Source organism: Calidris pugnax, unplaced genomic scaffold (genome assembly GCF_001431845.1).
Source record: "Calidris pugnax isolate Ruff unplaced genomic scaffold, ASM143184v1 scaffold188, whole genome shotgun sequence".
Lineage (NCBI taxonomy): Eukaryota > Metazoa > Chordata > Aves > Charadriiformes > Scolopacidae > Calidris > Calidris pugnax.
Genome location: NW_015091257.1, coordinates 7,828,665 through 7,841,180, shown reverse-complemented (window position 1 = coordinate 7,841,180; position 12,516 = coordinate 7,828,665).

Sequence of the window (12,516 nt, the reverse complement as noted above, 5' to 3'; positions counted from 1 at the left end):
GACTGCACCACACAGCCCAGTGTCATGGGCAAACTTGATGAGGGTGCACTCAATCCCACTGTCTATGTCACCAACAAGGATGTTAAACAGCACTGGTTCCAGTACTGACCCCTGAGGATCACCACTCATCACTGGCTTCCACTTGGACATTGAGCCATTGAGTGCAGCCATCCAGCCAGTTCCTTATCCATCGAGTGGTCCATCCATCAAATCCATGACTTTCCAATTTTCAGACTAGGATGCCATGTGGGACAGTGTTGAATGCTTTGCATAAGTCAGGTAGATGATGTCTGTTGCTCTGCCCTTGTCTACCAATGTTGTGGCAATATCATAAAAGACCACTGTATTTGTCAGGCATGACTTGCTCCTGATGAAGCCATGTTGTCTGTTTGACACACTTTCTTAATAAATAAGGATCTTTTCACAAGCTGTAGTATTCTCTGTGTGTTTTTAAGCTATCTCATTTTACATCTACAAAGATTTCCTTGAAAATCAATTCTTTTATAAAAGTGTTTGAAATTCCAATATATCATCTTATGTTGGTAGAGTAGGATTTGCTGGGTTTTTGTTGGATTTTCTGGCAGGGATTTTAGAAATGATTCAGAGATATAAAGCAACATAGTGATAAAAACCAGCTTTGAAAGATAGGATATACAGCTCACTATGATTTGTATGAACTAATCTCTAATGCCTCTTTGGGAAAAAACATCAACTGAAGCTTATAGTCCATTGCATACATTAGCAATGACTACTTATTAATCTTATAACCTTTTCTAATTAACAGAGTAAATTCTAAAATGAATACAAATTGAATGTATCCAAGGGTAAAATATATTCAGCTATGAAATGTGCCCTTACATTTGCTGAAATATCTATGGAGTAAGTGGTGTGTCACAGAAATAATCTGGTTTATTTCTTTTTTGTTTGCTTATAGTCAACAAGAAAAGAAGTGCCAGCAGCTGGCACTTTGCAAGTAACACATTTGTGTCAATCCTATATATTATTATAGGCATGGCAGGTAAAATTGGTGTTGTTGCCACTGTTGCCGTTGCAGCTGTTGCTCTTTATTATGTGCTATAGTTCTTTTTTCTAAATGTATGACCAATGAAAAGTAGAAGAGAAATCTGTAAGGACAAATATAGAACAAACTTGTCAAAGTCATAAAGTGCAATATACAAATTAATCCCTGCGATGAGTGGATGCTTATGAAAAAGATGTAAATATAAATTTACACTTTATGGAAATTCAGCAGTGGTTGTTTCAACCAACAGTTTGTTCCATAAAATCTAGCACAGACAAACACTAGTGCACACAGGAACCATTACTATAAACAGAGGTACAAACGTTTACAGAGATCAGGACATGGCAAGATGCAGAAAAAATAGCTGCAGTTATTTCATAGCAGGAAGTAAACTCTTACAGTCACATGAACAGGAGGCAAAAAAAAATACACAGAGATTGGGTCTAGTGGTAAACAAAATTTTATAGTTTTGGCATATCAAGAAAGAGAAAGAATTTATGTGCATCCTTTAGAGGCACCTGACTCTCATTCCACTATCTATACTGTTAATAAAGAAGCTGCATTAAACAACAGCTTGAATTGTTCTTTCTTGTCCAGGAATCAGAGGTCCTAGAGTAGGGGTGATGAATTACTTCAGCTGGCACCTATTTAGGCAACCTGAACTCTAGAATAGAAGTATATCTTTTTCAGTTGGTGGAAAATCCAGGGCACATCTGCAGAACTAGAATTAATATTATACTGGGGAAAACTACTTAGAGCAAATAGGAAACATGAAACATATAAGAATAAAATCAGAACTTGCCATAAGAAAAGCTATAAAATATCCAGTTAAGACAACTGTAGTACTTGCAGTGATACACAAAACAAGATATGTAGCAAGAGGCATAAATCTGAGAATAATAGTTCTGGGTAGACGTGTGTCTTTAAATGTGTATAGGCAGATAGGAGCCAGGGTCTTTTCAGTGGTGCCCAGTGACAATGGGCACATTGGTGCTGGTGATCAGAGGCAACGGGCACAAAGTGGAAACACAGAAGGCTCCATCTGAGCAGCAGAAAACACTTGTTTCCTGTGACGGTGACCGAGCACAGGCACAGGTTGCTCAGGGAGGTTGAGGAGTCTCCCACCTTGGAGATATTCAAAAGCTGTTTGACCAACCAGGTCTAGGTGGCCTCGCTTGAGCAGGGGAGTGGACCAGATAACCTCTGGAGGTCCCTTCCCATCTCATAGAGTCTGTGATTCTGTGATAGCATCATTAAATCACATATAATCAAAATTAACATCTATGGCTTAATGAAGTTTTCTGTTTAACGAAGATAAGCCACTTCCATAGTAATTTCAAAAAGCAAAATTATGACTCCTTTGCAGTTTGATAAGTTTATCACAGAGACATGTTATAGGTGTTAATCTGTGTGGCTGAAAGTAGTTATTAAACATGTTGAGACTCTTTGACCCAGAACCCTAAAGGAATTTAGATGCTAAAGTTCCATGGACTGAAATTGATGAAATTATGATTAAATTGAAATTAACTGACTTTTCAGTGCGTAAATCTCTCTGAGGTATTGGGCCCTCTCTCTTCAAAAGGGAAACATGTCAAGCAGGAAAAGTCCATCACCACATAGTTGTCTTGGTACAGCTCTTGCTTCTTGAGCTGTATGTCTGACTTTGTGTTCTGTAAAATTATCAAAATTAAAACTAATTTTTGAATCTAATTTTTTCTTCTTACTGCCCCGCCAAAATACTACCAAAAGTATAGCTCAAAATTAAAGGAATACAGTCAATGTTCATACAGTTTTATATCCGTATTTTCCTTCAAATAAGGCAACTTCCTTATAACTTTCTTTGAATGCTGTAAAGACAAAACCAGACCTGCTATACTAGAAAAAATATTAGATAAGCACAGAAAACAAGACCGGTGAAAAGTGTCAACTGAAAATGTAGTACAGCAAAGTCTTTCTTAAATTTTTACTGTATCTGGCTCCAAAAGGCCACAGGATTCTGGGGCACTTTTTCTGTCTTGTAAAGATTGTATTGTACATGTTATTGTATTACCATGATTAAGTGAGCATATTCATGCAGACCAATGTTAATATCTATTTAACAATTCACAAGAAAGATTTAATCTGTGTTTTTAAGTTAGTTTCCACAAATTTTCAGTTACTTCATCAGAATCATTCTTTGAGTTTTTATTGTAAGTTAGTATACTGCATCCTACCACCTAGTTTGGGAATATTGGATATGTCTGACATCATAATTAAAGAAAGATTCTCACATCAAGACTATATGGATTAAGTACATCTAGTAAATGATTTGGTATTAATTTTTCATGTGAGATAAGCAAGGAGACAGAGCTTTTGATGGTGTGAAAAAGCTGTCAGACATCTCAAATATCAGTTTTGTAATTTGAAATCCAAGCACACAGGCAAAAATCACATTCATTGCAGATGGGTGCTCCTTTGACTGAAAAACAGCAACAACAAACAAACAACACATATCCCACACACCCCCACCTCTGAAAAACCCCATTTTGCATACAGAATATAGTATCTGCTGGAGGGAAATAAAAATATGCTAAGTTTTATTTTGAACAATTCTTAACCCAGCTTTTTGTAATTTTTTTTTTTAACAATAGAGTGATAGACAGAAATAGAGCCACCATGGCATCCTTCATAGCAGTTACTAACTCCTGATATCAGAACATCTCTTTCCCAGCTAGAACAATGGCAGGGAATACCACATGGACTCTATTTTTTTTTATTTTATTCAAACTAGTCTTCACTATTAGAAAGATCTGTGTTCTCCTTTTGAGATGCTTGAAAGCTTTTTTGTAAAAAAGCAACTGATTTTGCAGTGAGAAGGAAATGTGGCAATGCGGAAAAGTCATGTTTCTGATGTTTCTGCAGTGACCTCTGGTTAGCTTCAGCTCCAGAGGCAGCAGGATCTGGTTGTCTGCAATCCCTGACTGAGAGTTTGTTTGCTTGCTGTCTGGCAGCATCATTTCAGAAGTATGTATGTGGGTAAATAGTTATTCTCTGAATATAATCAAGCTCCAGCTCACTTAGACTCATCTTACATTTCACAACTTTCTGTATCCACTGGAAATCTGAGCTGCAACATCACAGGCGTCTCCTACTGTTCAGCAAACAGATGACACAGGTGTTTAAATAGGACAAAAGCACTGGAAACACTAAGAATATCCAAGCGTTCTGTTTCAGCATACTCTCCCATCTGCAGTCTGCCATCCATTTCCAGGCTACCTTTCAAGCGTCTGATTTTTTACACTCCTCTCATTTTGCACTAATTTTAAATGTAACCTAGCACCTTGTGGATACAAATTCCTAGTAGCTGCTGTGCACTCAGTTGTTTAGTTTGAGCACTTCCAGTGACAAACCATATAACTGTAAGATAAAGCTCCAAGCCTCCATTTATTTGAAACAAGGTGTCTAGATATTCTGTATACATTAAATCCTCTTTGCTTGCAGCTTCCTTAGTTTGTCAAACAAGTACATCATTCTCACTGAGATCAAACTTATAATAAAATTTGCATTCGATGGGTAAAGGTCTCCCCTCAGGCATCTGGAAGATTATTCTTCTCTGTCTGGTATCTTTTATCAGAAAATCTAGTTTCCCCTCAAGTGTTAAGCTTACCACCAATGCAATTACAACTATCACAACACTGGGCTGCATAGGGAAGAGTGTGGCCAGCAGGTCAAGGGAAGTCACTCTCCCCCTCTACTCTGCACTGGTAAGGCCACAACTGGAGTACTGTGTCCAGTTCTGGGCTCCCCAGTTCAAGAGGGACAGGGAACTACTGGAAAGAGTCCAGCGAAGGGCAACAAAGATGATTCAAGGATTGGAGCATCTCCCTTATGGAGAAAGACTGAGAGAGCTGGGACTCTTTAGTCTGGAGAAAAGAAGGCTGAGGGGAGACCTTATTAATGCTTACAAATATCTCAAGGGTGGGTTGAAGGAGGAGGGAGCCAGACTCTTTTCAGTGGTTCCCAGTGAGAGGACGAGGGGCAACGGGCACAAGTTGGAACATAAGAGGTTCCACTCAAATATGAGAAAAAACTTCTTCACGGTGAGGGTGACGGAGCCCTGGAACAGGCTGCCCAGGAGGTTGTGGAGTCCCCTTCTTTGGAGATTTTCAAGACCCGCCTGGATGCAGTCCTGAGTAACATGCTCTGACAAGCTCTAGGCAATCCTGCTTTAGCAGGGGAGTTGGACTAGATGATCTCTATGGTCCCTTCCAACTCTAAAAATGCTGTGAAATTCAGTGAAACACACTTGTCCCAGACTAATGGGCTAAGTGCATCCTACTGAAATAAGAAACAATAAGTAATTAAAGCTCTCATTACCACAGGTTCCATCCCACACTGTCTTTTTGAGGAAAGGGGAGTTAAATACAACCCCTAGCTGCTGTATAGAGTTTCTGACCCACCACAGGCCTCGGGTTGACACTCTTACTGTCTGAACTCATTCTGCTCCTTTGGGAAGAAATACAGTTGGCATTTTATACTCCTACATTTCAGGAAGTATTTTACTGTCTTCCTCAGCCAGTACTCTTTCTTGATTGCCTCTTGGTTATATTTAAGCCACTTCCTACTTTTTCTGTCCTCATTTTCAGTTTCTCATGCTTTGGTTAACTTGGTTGATCTCCCTTCAAACATAGGATCAAAGTTTTATAAAGCGACAAAAATACCCTCTAGAATACATACCAGGTCTAACACGGCACTTTGAAATCACCAATTCTCGGGATGTGTTTGCATTGAATAATAAAATATGGCTTCTGCTGACCTGCTCCTTGTGATGGAAAAACTCCAACCTCCCGTACTTTAAGACCCTTCCACTGAGAAATATTTTGGTCTCTCTTCAGTCTGTAAGCAACATATATCCAATTGAAGACCTTTTGCAAACTATTCCTCTTCCACTGAGGAGGTGGCAGGCAGACATGGGAAAAGGTCAGAGTCATCAGTCTTTTACAAGGAGTTGATAGGGCAAAACAGAAAAATTCCATTATCTTCAAAGCCACCTTCTTCTTCCCTACCCTCCCTCCTGTTCTTCTGCTCTGTCATATGGGGTGTCATTTTGAAACACATGTGGGATTACACCAATGAAGTCAAAAGCTTGGGAAGGTGAATGGATCAGAGATTCCTGGAGCTCCAGTACTGGGGTGGCAGGGGACAGCAAAGCCCCTCCAGAAATACAGCTCTGTTGGGGAAAGAGTCCAAAACTGACCTATTCCTAGGAAAAAAAAAAAAAAAAGAAAAAAAAAGAAGAGAAAGGGCAGGGGAAGTGGGTGATGGTTGAAAGGACTAGAAGACACAAGACTGACTTTCAGGCTGCAGAAATGACTCCATCTTAAGTTACTGTTTAACCTCATGACACTGGGGGTGGCAGTTCTAGATTTCCTACTGTTGCATTTATAAGAAGGGGATCGTGTGCCTCAGGTCTGAGGTAATGGAAAAATAGAAGTGGTGTGTCATGATGGTTTGACTGATGGCAAATGAGTTGTTCAATTGGGCAAAATCCGCTTGGCAACCAGTCACCAGTGGTGCCCCTCAGGGTTCAGTTTTGGGGCAAGTCTTGTCTAATATCTTTATCGATGATCTAGATAAGGGGATTGAGTGCACCCTCAGTAAATTTGCAGGTGACACCAAACTAGTCGGGAGTGTTGATCTGCTTGAGGGTCAGAAGGCTCTACACAGGGATCTGGACAGACTGGATCAACGGGTCAATGGGATGTGGTTTAATAAGGCCAAGTGCTGGGTCCTGCATTTTGGTCACAACAACCCCAGGCAACGCTACAAGCTCAGGGAAGAGTGGCTGGAAAGCTGCCCAGCAGAAAAAGACCTGATGGTCTGGTGGACAGCTGGTTTAACATGAGCCAGCAATGTGCCCAGGTAGCCAAGAAGGTCAACGGCATCCTGGCCTGTACCAGGAACAGCGTGGCCAGCAGGAGTAGGGAAGTGATTGTGCCTCTGTACTCTGCACTGGTGAGGCCTCACCTCGAGTACTGTGTTCAGTTTTGGGCCCCTCACTACAGGAAGGACATTGAAGTGCTGGAGGGTGTCCAGAGGAGAGCCACCAACCTAGTGAGAGGTCTAGAGAACAAATCATATGAGGAGAGGCTGAGGGAACTGGGCATGTTTAGTTTGGAGAAGAGGACGGGAGACCTCATTGCCCTCCACAACTACCTGAAAGAAGATTGTAGATAGGTGGGTGGTAGCCTCTTCTCCCACGGGAATAATGACAGGACCAGAGGAAACGGTGTGAAGTTGCCGCAGGGGAGGTTTAGATTAGATCTTAGGAAGAATTACTTTACTGAGAGAGTGGTCAGCCACTGGAACAACCTGCCCAGGGAGGTGGTGGAGTCACCATCCCTGGAGGTATTTAAGAAACGTGTAGATATGGCACTTCGAGGCATGCTCTAGTGCCCAAGATTATTTGTTTGGAGGTGGGTGTGATGTGGGGGGGTGTTATGTTTTTTGTTTTGTGTTGGTGTGGGTTTTTTTGTTGTTTTTTTTTAAGGTTGGACTCGATGATCTCAGAGGTCCCTTCCAACCATGGTGATTCTGTGAAATAAGCTTCGGATAAGGAGGTAGGAACGTCAGAGCTCTTGCAAAACAACACAGAAGATGAATGCTAAGTATATCACTATTGATGCGGGCAGTAGATTATACATAATGAACTGTTTTAAACAATATCAACAGCCAAAAAAAAAAGAAAATTAGAATTAAATAGATGCAAGGAATTCACACAGACTGATAAATAATTGAATTTCAGAAGGTCTCTGCCAGATCAGATGTATTGTATTAAGCAGAATAGCTACAGTTCATTTCAGAACTTCATCTTTATTGTTTCAGTATTATAGTCAAAAGACTTGCTTCCAACACAGGAAAAAAATCATCAGAAACCTAAGAAAAAACTTCCTTCATAGTCCCTTTTTTCTCATCATTAGGAATCAGTACGATATCTGTTGAACTTCTCCAGGAAGAAGAATGCAGTTCGTTGTTATCTTGTACCATTTATGTGAGAGGCCATTGCACACACTATAAATTCAAAGATAGGATGTGGTAAAAGTGCTACATATGATAGAGACTAATTTCTTAGCTATATGGTTTTACTCTGCTTCTGTAATCTCGTTCAAGTATCTGTTATCTAACACTGAGCTGAATGGGACCTATCTGTGGTCTGGCAGTAACAGAGTGCACTACTGAAATGTTGACTGAAATGATAACGTGTCTTGAACACTGAAAGAATGTATGCTTCAAACACTTTAAAAAAAGGGCAGGCTCCACAATATTCTTCTAAAAGTGACAGGCAGAGGGCAGGGAATACTCAGAGAGCAGTAATAAATATTGCAAAAAAACCCACACCCTTTAGTTCAGACAAAACTTGCTATTCCTTGGAGAAGAAAAATCTAAGCTGGCTAGGAAATGTCTTTTTAAATAATATTGCATCACAACAAAATGTTATATCTGGTAGCAAAACATATTGTATCAAGCTCTTAGAATGAAGTCACAGATAGCTGGTAGTACTTAGTATTTGAAAAATGACGTCCTCCTACTTATGAGTTGGTATATGAATTTATATCCCTGATTGTAGACATCAAATGTACTTCCTTCCTTTTAACTTGCAATAAAGCTTTCAGGGCATACACAAGAGCAGTGCCTTACAGGAAACAGGGAAATGACAACACTGACTTATGAGCAAAATTGTTCTTACACTTTCCACTAATTAGTCAAAAAGTAAAATTTTCATAAAAGTATGGTCATGTTTATCTCAAAAAAAGAAAGAGAAGGAAAAAAAGTCCAAATCTGGATAATCTTTAAAAAAAAAAAAATCCTGGGAAAAAAAAAAAAGGGAAAAGGCAAAAAACAAAAAGAAGGAAAAGGGAAAGGAAGAGCTCAAGAAAGAAAAATAATTTTGTCAAAATACTTCATTAATGATTCAAAAAAGTTCAACGAGTTTTATTTAATCCTTTTTCCCCTCTATAATTACACAATCAAACGTTTCATAACAAGAATAAAATTCACCAATTCAATTTGACCCCCTAGTACCATATTCATACTTTGCCCACCATCAGATGAATATTCTGTTTCACTGAAGATAGTTCTTTGAAGTATTGTGATTGCTGGGAAATGTTTGCCACCATGAATACATATCTCACAGTTTGAATCTAAAGTAGTGTGGTAAACATTTGAAAAATAATTTAAAATGAATATTCTATAACTAACAATCATGCCTTTACAAGTATCACTCGTCATTGCAAAGCTTTCAATCACCTCCTGCAGCTCCAGGCTTTCATGGAAAATTGTTTTTGGGCTACACTTTAAATTCCTTTTTTTTTTTTTCTGTGAAGTAAAACTGCTTACATTAAGAATCCATTCATGTTCCCAAATTCCTAAAACATAATATGTATGTTTATTTTATTTTGTATTTTGTTTATGATATTTCAAAGACCACTTCATTCTGTGTGATAGTGGTATGCCCTTTACCAGTCTTATCTTTTACAGAAAGGTAGGTGCAATATTTTCTTACAGGATCATAATTATTGGTGAAGACTTATTAGAATTATTTTTACCCATTGATACCATGGGCAAAATAAAGCACATATTGTCGATGTCACCTGTTCTGGCACTTTGCAGGAAGCAATTTAACAGTAACTGTGGAAAATGAGATCATAAAGGTTAACAGGGTAGAGATCGTAACAATCATTTTAATGGAGTTTTAGAGATTCAAGTATTATCCATTTTCTTTTTTTTTGTTTTGTTTGTTTGTTTGTTTTTTCCAGAGGATATTCTGAAGGTTTGTAAAGGAAACTTAATGATGTGCATGCTTGTGCTTGGAGAGAGCTTGTGCATCAGTATTCCAGAACTGAAAGCACAACCAAGGAGACCTCTTTGTAATATGTTAGTTGTTGGTGTGCCTTTAGGGTAAAATACTTACATTGTTTTATCTGGGAGCCATGGCAACGTAGAGGTGCAAGATCAAGTACAGATTGAGTTCAAAGAATCAGGTTGTCAAGCAACGTCTCTAAATGAACTCAAGTCTGGCATGGATCTCCAGATACATCTATGCAAGTTAAACCAAGACTTTTTAACTGTCAGTATTATTTAATCTTGCTGATACAAAGACACTGAGAAAAAGATGAGAACTGACAATGTAGTTGAATAGGCAGCATCACACAATGGATTCAGTACCTGCTTTCAAAAGGCTTCTAATAATAAATTAAACGAATTAGACAATCCTTATTGTATGGAAAGCTCTAGAGCCTTTCCTCAAACTTTTTTGCTGTTTGCTGTTTACTGTTTAGTGGTTCTCATTGAATGCAGTCATCTTGAGCCACTATATATTTTCATCATATACCCTTGAATGATAAGAAGCCTAGGTAGCCAGGGAAACCATGTAGTCCAAGTTTATTAATAAAAAGTGTCATTCAAAGGACTGATTGAAATGTTCACTTTACTTTGTAGGGCTGAGATATTACTCTGCTTTCTAGTTTGGTGAAAAGAGTATCTTTGTTGATACTATGGCTTTATTTCTCCGGCGCATTTCCTATTTTGTTTGGGTACTTTGATCATACCTTCAAGTCTTTCTTCCCCTCACCTTCAGCACTTTATCTGGTTGGTCTTCTCCTCACTCAGCTTGTATGCTGCCTCTCTAATGATGGCTATCCAACCCCCTCCTCTGCACATATGTCCTTTGCCACCTTCACCTTAGCTTTCTTACTTTTCCTCTCTTAAGTCTGGGAGATACTTGTAGAGGAGTGTCAGTATAGTGGAAGATTTAAAATCAATCAATATCACTACACGGCTGTGAGTTTAACAGTACTTCACCTGATTAAAGCCTACTTGAAAGAGGAGAGGAGAGGAGAGGAGAGGAGAGGAGAGGAGAGGAGGCTTGTGCAAAATTAAAATTACTTCAGGGTGTGCACCACTTAAGGGAGCTTAGCTGCAGATTCTCTTAATTCCATGGGTATATCTTTTAAAGCAGTAATTAAACCTTACTCCTGAACCTTATTCTCCCACTTCCCTGAATTTCCACCCTGAATATCTCCTGTTACTCACTTCTTAAAGTTGGTAACAATGTTCCTCTCTTCTTTAGAAAACAGCGTTTGTTGATGAAGAAAATGAGCAAAATTTGCAATGACATAAAGAGGACAAAAACTTGATGGATATCTTTTACACAGAAAAACTTTTCTGTCACACCATTCTCACCCCCTCCTACACTTTCCTTTGAAAACTGAGAGTCCTTTCATATACTGCACTTAGGAATCATTTCTGGCCAATCGAAGTGACAATGACAAAAAAGCTCTTCACTTCAAGATACATCAATCATCTACATTGTTCATGGCTGGGTAAGGATCTGGCCATGGAAGATATGAACTTGAAAATGGCTTCTGGATTAGTGTTAGCCGTTATTAGAACTTCAGGATTCTGGGAAAGGAAAGAAAAAGAAAAAAAAAAAAAAAAAGGAGAGGAGATAAAAAAGAAAAAACAATCCCAACATCAAAATCAAATAATTGTTGAATTTAAACAATCAGGTCTGCAGCACTGACTGAATACTTTGAAAACACCACCACAATCACCACGCTGGGATGTTTCTGCCAGCTGCTGTACTAACTTTTAGAGTGCTGCTGACTGTACTGCAGGAGGAGGGAAATTGTTACACAGAAACATAATCTCTGTACAGCACCATCCTTTGCATTGTCCTGCACATGCTTCACCACTAGTATTATTCCTGGCAGAAATAACTGGAATTAGATCTTGCATTATGTACCCAAATAAAAACAAATTGTTGGAGTTTTGAGACACTTAGCCAAAGTGCTTTCTTGTGTGTGGATTAGCAAGACACTCAGAAATCCTGAGTTATGTGGTGGGGTTATGTGATGTGTGGTGAACTGACAAAACGCTTTCCTTAAGTATCATGGCCAACTTTCAAATGACAGTATCTTTATGCCACATAATGTATTCAGTATGGGCAACGGTATGTGTCCATGAATCAGTCAGCTGTGAATCATTTACATCTTAATAAGTATTATGTTAATCCCTTTTCTTATTTTAACACGGAATTTGAATAAATCTTCTGTTTGCTGTGTTCTAGGCTTTCACAATGACGGTTTACGAGTGGATGATAGCTGTCATATACTGTAAAATGAGATCACAATACAAAAATAGAAGAAAGATATAGACAGACATTTCTGTGAAACTGAAATTAATCTTTCTGCTGAAATCAGGTTACTGACTTCTTAACTCTTTGACACACATTTATTCCAATTAATTTCAATTATGCAAAAACAAATGGAAATGAATATTGAAACATAGATAAAGGAACCGTACTCGTTTGTGATCACTAGGTGTGATTTTCATCCGGAGTGATTAGTGGAACTTGTAGATAGTCCACTAAAAATTGCAGATTATCTCTCCTAAACAATCAGTTACATTGGGTAAGCTTCATAATATCACAGTCCTTAAATAGATTAATATGCTTT